Source organism: Palaemon carinicauda, chromosome 32 (assembly GCF_036898095.1).
Source record: "Palaemon carinicauda isolate YSFRI2023 chromosome 32, ASM3689809v2, whole genome shotgun sequence".
NCBI lineage: Eukaryota > Metazoa > Arthropoda > Malacostraca > Decapoda > Palaemonidae > Palaemon > Palaemon carinicauda.
The window spans coordinates 33,655,208-33,661,702 of NC_090756.1; the positions used below are offsets into that span (position 1 = coordinate 33,655,208).

General features: G+C 35.2%; 1 pseudogene; it reads left to right on the forward strand.

Annotated features, from left to right (window-relative positions):
- The window catches only part of LOC137625570 (uncharacterized), a 6,888-nt pseudogene extending 1,337 nt beyond the window's left edge, over positions 1 to 5,551 (forward strand).
- The last annotated feature ends 944 nt before the right edge of the window (positions 5,552 to 6,495 follow it).

Genomic DNA, 6,495 nt, shown 5'->3' on the forward strand with positions numbered 1-6,495 from the left:
GATATCTCAAAGACTTTTTAGTCCATCCGAGGAGATTCGATTTCCTCTTGTAGAGAACGATTTAGTACAAACATTTTGAGTTTCTATGATCTTGTATAATCTATTCTTGATCTCATTTACCGTGTTACTGCTCACTACATCCGCTGGAAGTCTGTTTCATGTATTTGCTATTTTGTATATAAAGAAATAACCACATTGAGAGAGAGAGAGAGAGAGAGAGAGAGAGAGAGAGAGAGAATGAAACTTTCATGATTTTTTTAGGTTTTTGAAAGTGACACAATAAATTACTAATGAAATCTCATTTGAAAATCTATGTAAAATCTTTTTCAGTAAAAATGGTGTATTAAAAAGTCATACGTTCAACTTAGAAATAAACATAGGAAAAGTCATTTACTCAGCTCTCATTTGTCTTTGAAACGCCTCACAGCCTTATTCAGAGGACTAATCATTATCAAGGAAAAACTGCCACTGCTGCTGACTTTTCTTTTTTTTGACGGTGTCTTTTCTGACGCATTTATTTGACGCAGGTTCTTTTTTTTTTTTTTTTTTTTTTTTTGACGCGCTTACCCAGCTGTCCAATTTGTATTTCCTCATGCTGGCTTAGATAATAATCGATAACTCTCTGATGATGTCATGTAAACAAAGGCATCTAAAATCATCTAAAGAAAGCATCTAAAAAATTAAAAAATTATCCCCAAAATATTAAAAAGCATCTAAATTGCATCTAAATTGCATCTAAAAGCATATGTAAAACCACAATACAGCATCAAAAACCATCTAAAATAGAAGCATATAAAATGCATCTATAACATCATAAAATCATAAAAAAAGCCTCAAAAACATCTAAAAAAATAAAAAAAACATCTAAAAGGCATCTAAAAGCATGTTTAAAAACATCAAAACCATCTAAAATAGAAGCATATAAAATGCATCTAAAGCATCATAAAATCATGAAAAAAGCATCAAAAACATCTAAAAAAATATTAAAAAACTAACAGGCATCTAAAAACATCTATAAAAAACATTAAAAAAACATCTAAAATAGAAGCATATTAAAATAACATTTAAAACATCCTTAAAACCATAAACAATAAAAACCATCTTAATAGGAAGCATATAAAAATAATTTAAAACATGTTAAAACCATGAAAAAAAAGTATCTCATAAAACATGCTCCTCGATCGACCGGAACCATATTCCTGAAGTCCGGTATAGTATATACAAGCCCCGCCCCCTTGCCCGTCATCCGTGGCCAGGCTCCTCCGCTTTACGTTATACCAGCTACAACTGTATAAATAACCTTTGAAAACACGCTTGTAGCCGTTTGAACGAAGCCTACTTTATGAACAATTAATATAAATATATATAATATGTATATGCCATTGAGTTTTCTCCCTTCATAGGGTATGCTGTACAAAATTAACATGATGTAATAAGTTTAGTAAATCCCGCCATTTTTACGTCATATTTGGCTAAGACGTGTATATATACTTGTAGGTTGTAGGAATATACTTTAGATAGCCTATTAGCATTACGTTTAAAGTATATTCATTTATTACAACCCCCGGTTTAATACCAATACAAGGACAGCAATCTCATATACATACAGCAGTCCCTCTTTTCAGAAATCTTGTACAGTACGGTGAAGCTCATGTGTCTTCTTCGACCAATGCCAAGAAAGAAAAAAAAAATGGTAACAAACTCAAAGCTTTAGATATATAGTATAGGCTCTAAGCTTAAGATATATAGTATAAGCTCTAAGCTTAAGATGTATAATTTATGCTCAAAGCTTCAGATATATAATATAAGTTCTAAGCTGAAGATGTATAATATAAGCCCTAAGCTTAAGATATATAGCAAAAGCTCTAAGCTTAATATATATAATATAAGCTCTAAGCTTAAGATATATAAGCTCCAAGTTTAAGATGTATAATATAATCTTTAATTAAGTTAAAGATATATAATATAAGCTTTAAGCATAATATATATAACATAAGCTCTAAGCTTAAGATATATAAGTTGCCATATATTACTTTAAGCTTAGAAATAAGCTTTAAGCTATATCCTAATCCATCAGTACAGTATGCATATACTGAAATTATGCCCCGTGAGTTTTACTTTGTAACACTACCACAAGTAAATGAAGTACTCCAATAATAAAACATTGAGCATTTAATGCTTTTACAGGCAGTTAAAATCACATTAGAAACTGCATGTACTAATTAGCATCATGTTTCTTCTGATTTTGTAGGCCCATCTATCCATTCTTTCCATTTGGTGTTTTCAAAAAGCAAGGAATACAATTTCAGTATTCTTACATCCCAACACAGTGTGGGTATTGAAAATATTTGCTTATATTTTACAGGTTTGCCACCAGGTCAAGCATACAGGCCCCATTTGTTAAAGATGGACTTGAGTGAAGACTTGTGCGATCAAGCCAATAAATCTATGAATCCATCTCCAAAGCCTGTTCAGTATATGTGGACAGTATGTAGGCAGAGTGAGCATGGAGGACTAAATATCCCATCAATGTTTGATGCAATAAGGAAATATGGAGAATACCATCCTGAACTCATTCTGAAAAGTAGTCATGAAAATGATAAGTTTGCAGTTGTTTTGGTTACCCCCTTCATGATGAGAGCACACAGGTAGCTGAGAGAGGCAGGGGAAGTGGTGTTTTTTGATGCAACAGGCTGTGATGATCAGCTAAACAAAGCAGTCATACCATTCCTTTGTGCTGGACCAGCTGGGGCTGTGCCATTGGCTGTGGTTTTCACCTCTTCTCAAGATGAAGCAACATTAACTAAAGGTAATTAATGTGTATAGTGTATCCTTTCATTCTCAGTTTCCTACTTTTTTGTGTATTAGCTTTTCAAGTTTTTTTTTGTGGAATGCAATTTATATATAATTTCCTATTGTGTGCTTTACAGGGTTTGGTATGGTAAAGGAAGCACTTGGGGATTACGCCTTCTATGGGAAAGGAAAGCCGCAGTCATTCATGACGGACAATGCGATGCAGAAAGGAAGGCTTTAGCAGTCACTTGGCCTACTTCCCAGCAATTCCTATGTATATTTCACATACTACAACAAGTATGGCGCTGGCTCCTTGATTCCAAGCATGCCATCCATAAAAATGATCGCTAAGAACTAATGGCTGCAGTAAAATCTCTTGTTTATGCAGAGTCAAGAGAAGCTTTTCAAGAATTGCTGGAGAAGCTACTAAACAATCCTTTTGATGAGAAATACCCCAATTGCAAATGGTAATATACGTTTCTCACTATTAGTAAAGTCTTTGGAAAGTAGTGCAAGTATTTTTTCTGTTGTATAATATGGATAATGTTTTACACTTTAATATGCATTTTTTCCATTCCTTTAGGCATGTGTAATAATTCATGTTATAGTGATTTCAATTTAATATTTCAGCTACCTGACCACCTTAGTCCAAAGGCGAGAGGAGTGGGCGGTTGCTTTCAGAGCTGGTGCAGTGTTGAGAGGCCATCACACTAACAATTACTGTGAGGCAACAATGTATATCATTAAGGATAATATTCTTAATAGGTAAGGATAAAACTTAACTAAGACTAATTAAATTATTTTAATTTAATGTGACATAACTGTACTCAGGACTGAATTTATCTGTATGTGGACCCAAGACCACTTTTCATTAGTGGACCCCAAAAATAATAATATGAAATAATTTTAGGAAACAATAAAAACAAACCATTCATCCCCATGTCCTTGGTATATCCCAACAAGTCCTCAGTGGACCCCTAGTTACTAGCAAGCCCTAGGTTAATGGCATATGTTGCCCAGTAAAATATCTGAGCCTGACTCATATATATCAGGGGAAGACAATATTTTCAGAGTGAGAGCCAGTTGAGAAATACATATGAGCTGCTTACGGGCCGGGGAGAGAAAGTGACTACAAATACAGACTTTTGGAAGCTATACAAATAAATAATAGGGCTGATGCTGCTTGTCATGAATAGTTTTTGTTGTGTTTATGCTCTAACCCAAGTGCACTAGTAGGTATTATCTGTCCTTAGTTGTTGGGGAGAAATCTGTTTGTGCTGCTAGCAATGGTTTTAAAGTGGCATCTATAGATGGTCCATGCCACCCCCTAGAACTCATCTTTGTTACTGTGGAATTACAATTTAAAGTTTCAATTCCATCTGCTTGAAATCTGCACCCAGGGACCCTACATAAAAAAAAGCCTCCAGTTAAGGGTTTGCAGGGCAGACTCCCATGTTAATGTTGATAAGTTTGGTGGGCCAGATGTTATACCTTAAAAAGTCAGAGATTGACCACCCTAGCTGCAGATGATATCTTAACAATATTAGGTAGTTCTGCAAATTATGTTCTATATTTAAATTCAGTCACATGAAGACATCTTATCAACAGAAGGCAACAAATTGTTGTTTTATTATATTACAAATACATACTGAGACTTGCTTTACTACACTCTTCTTCACATAGCAAAGTAAACTCATACAGGGTGGAAGCTAACAGTTTTTTTAAATAGATAGTGTTGTTCATAGTAGGAAGATGCCTTTGGTAGGTGACCCTTAGATATAGAGCCATCTAATTAATTAGTTTATCATTATTTTTCAGATGCAAGGACTACAACACTGCTCAGCTGGTTGTATTTATGGCAGAGATTTTTTACTCCTACATGAGACAGCGCATAGTGGATGTGGCACTGAGTCGACGACGAATCAAGCGAGTGATCGTGGACACACTCCCTTTGGAAGCAGTAAATCCCTTGGGTGGTGGTATATACCAGGTGCAGAGTTAGAGTGACCCAGAACAAATATATGCGGTAGACCTCAATATTTGTATATGCACATGCATTAAAGGAAACAATGGTGCAATCTGCAAGCATCAGGTTGTATGCGCTAACCAAGGGATGACTGTGGTGCCCCAGATGCTTGTGTTGAACAGCAGCAGCCGTCATCGGTTGGCAGTTCTAGCCCTTGGTGAGGAGAAAGCCCTCCAAAAATGTATTTTTTTTCAAGTCTTTTAAGTAAGTAGAAAGTGGAAAAACTATTGAAGAAAATTGTAACATTTATATTGAAGGAAACTCGTCCAATGATAATTGTACAGGCCCACATATGGAAACTGAAACACATGATGTGATGTCAGCAAGCAGCATTAAAGAAGAACATGTTGGAATTGAAGACATTATTGCACAGTCACATGAGGCTGCTGAAACACTTGTGAAAGCATGTGCTGAATTTGGTAATGCAGACACCCTTATGGGTATGAAAAAGTTCATAGGACGTTTAAGGTCAATAAAATCAGCAAACCAACTAAACAGTTTCTTGAACATAACGGGATCTTCCATGAAAAAAGGAGCTGGTCGTGGAAGATACCTTGCCAGCCAACTTCAATCGCAAAAAGAACCCCAAGTATGCCAAGAGGAGCTGGTACCCTTGGTAAAGGACGTCGACCTTCAACAACTCTAGCATCAAGGCCCAAACGTCCTCATAACCTGGCCCTTAATGTCAATAGCAATGTGGCCAATGCCAAGTCCCATGGCACTGGCCACTGATAAAGAAGTCTCTCTCTCTCTCTCTCTCTCTCTCTCTCTCTCTCTCTCTCTGTTGTAATGTATATTTTTTTTTATTTTATAGTTATTTTTGTAACTAGTCATAAAAGGAAACAAATAGTACCTGAATTTTAATGTATCTATGCCTAGATGAAGCTGTGGGTGTGTTCAAGTTGACAATAAAAAATATTATCTAAAAGAAAACTAGAACAGCTTAGTAACATATTTATTGTTGACATTATTAATCGTTATTTTATTTATAGTAATGTGGTGACTTGGTGCCCCGTGCACAATTATGAAGTACAGCTATCTGGGTGGGGTACTGCTTTCTTAAGAGATACAGAGCATCATGAGTGTCTCTTCCAATGTCTGGTGGGACACTTTCCTGACGATAGTAATAGGAAGACTATAATTTTGAAGACATTTTAGCGAAGATTAAGAATAAGAAGTGAAGTGGGCAGTTCATATGAAGCACAGAACTAAATATGAAATCACTTAATTAAGGTACTACCAGGAAAAGGCGCAAGGATAGTACAATAAATCTTACTTTACTATCCTCCGAAAGGCGTAAAAACGGGTGTTGTAATAAAGGAATATACTTTAAACGTAATGCTAATATAGGTTATCTTGTCTCATTAGTATTCACAAAAAAATCATAACATACAAGTATATATACGCATGTCTTAGCCAAATATGACGTAAAAATGGTATGCATTCCAATTAATTTTTTCGACTTTCTAATGTGGAATTATGGACAAAAAATGGCGGGATTTACAGTGTTATCATTCAAGTAAACTTATTACACCATGTTAATTTTGTACAGCGTACCCTAAGAAGGGAGAAACCTGAATGACATATACATATCATAAATATTTACATTAATTGTTTAGAAAGTAGGCTTCGTTCAAACAGCTACAAGCGTGTTTTCAAAGGTTGTTTATACAGTT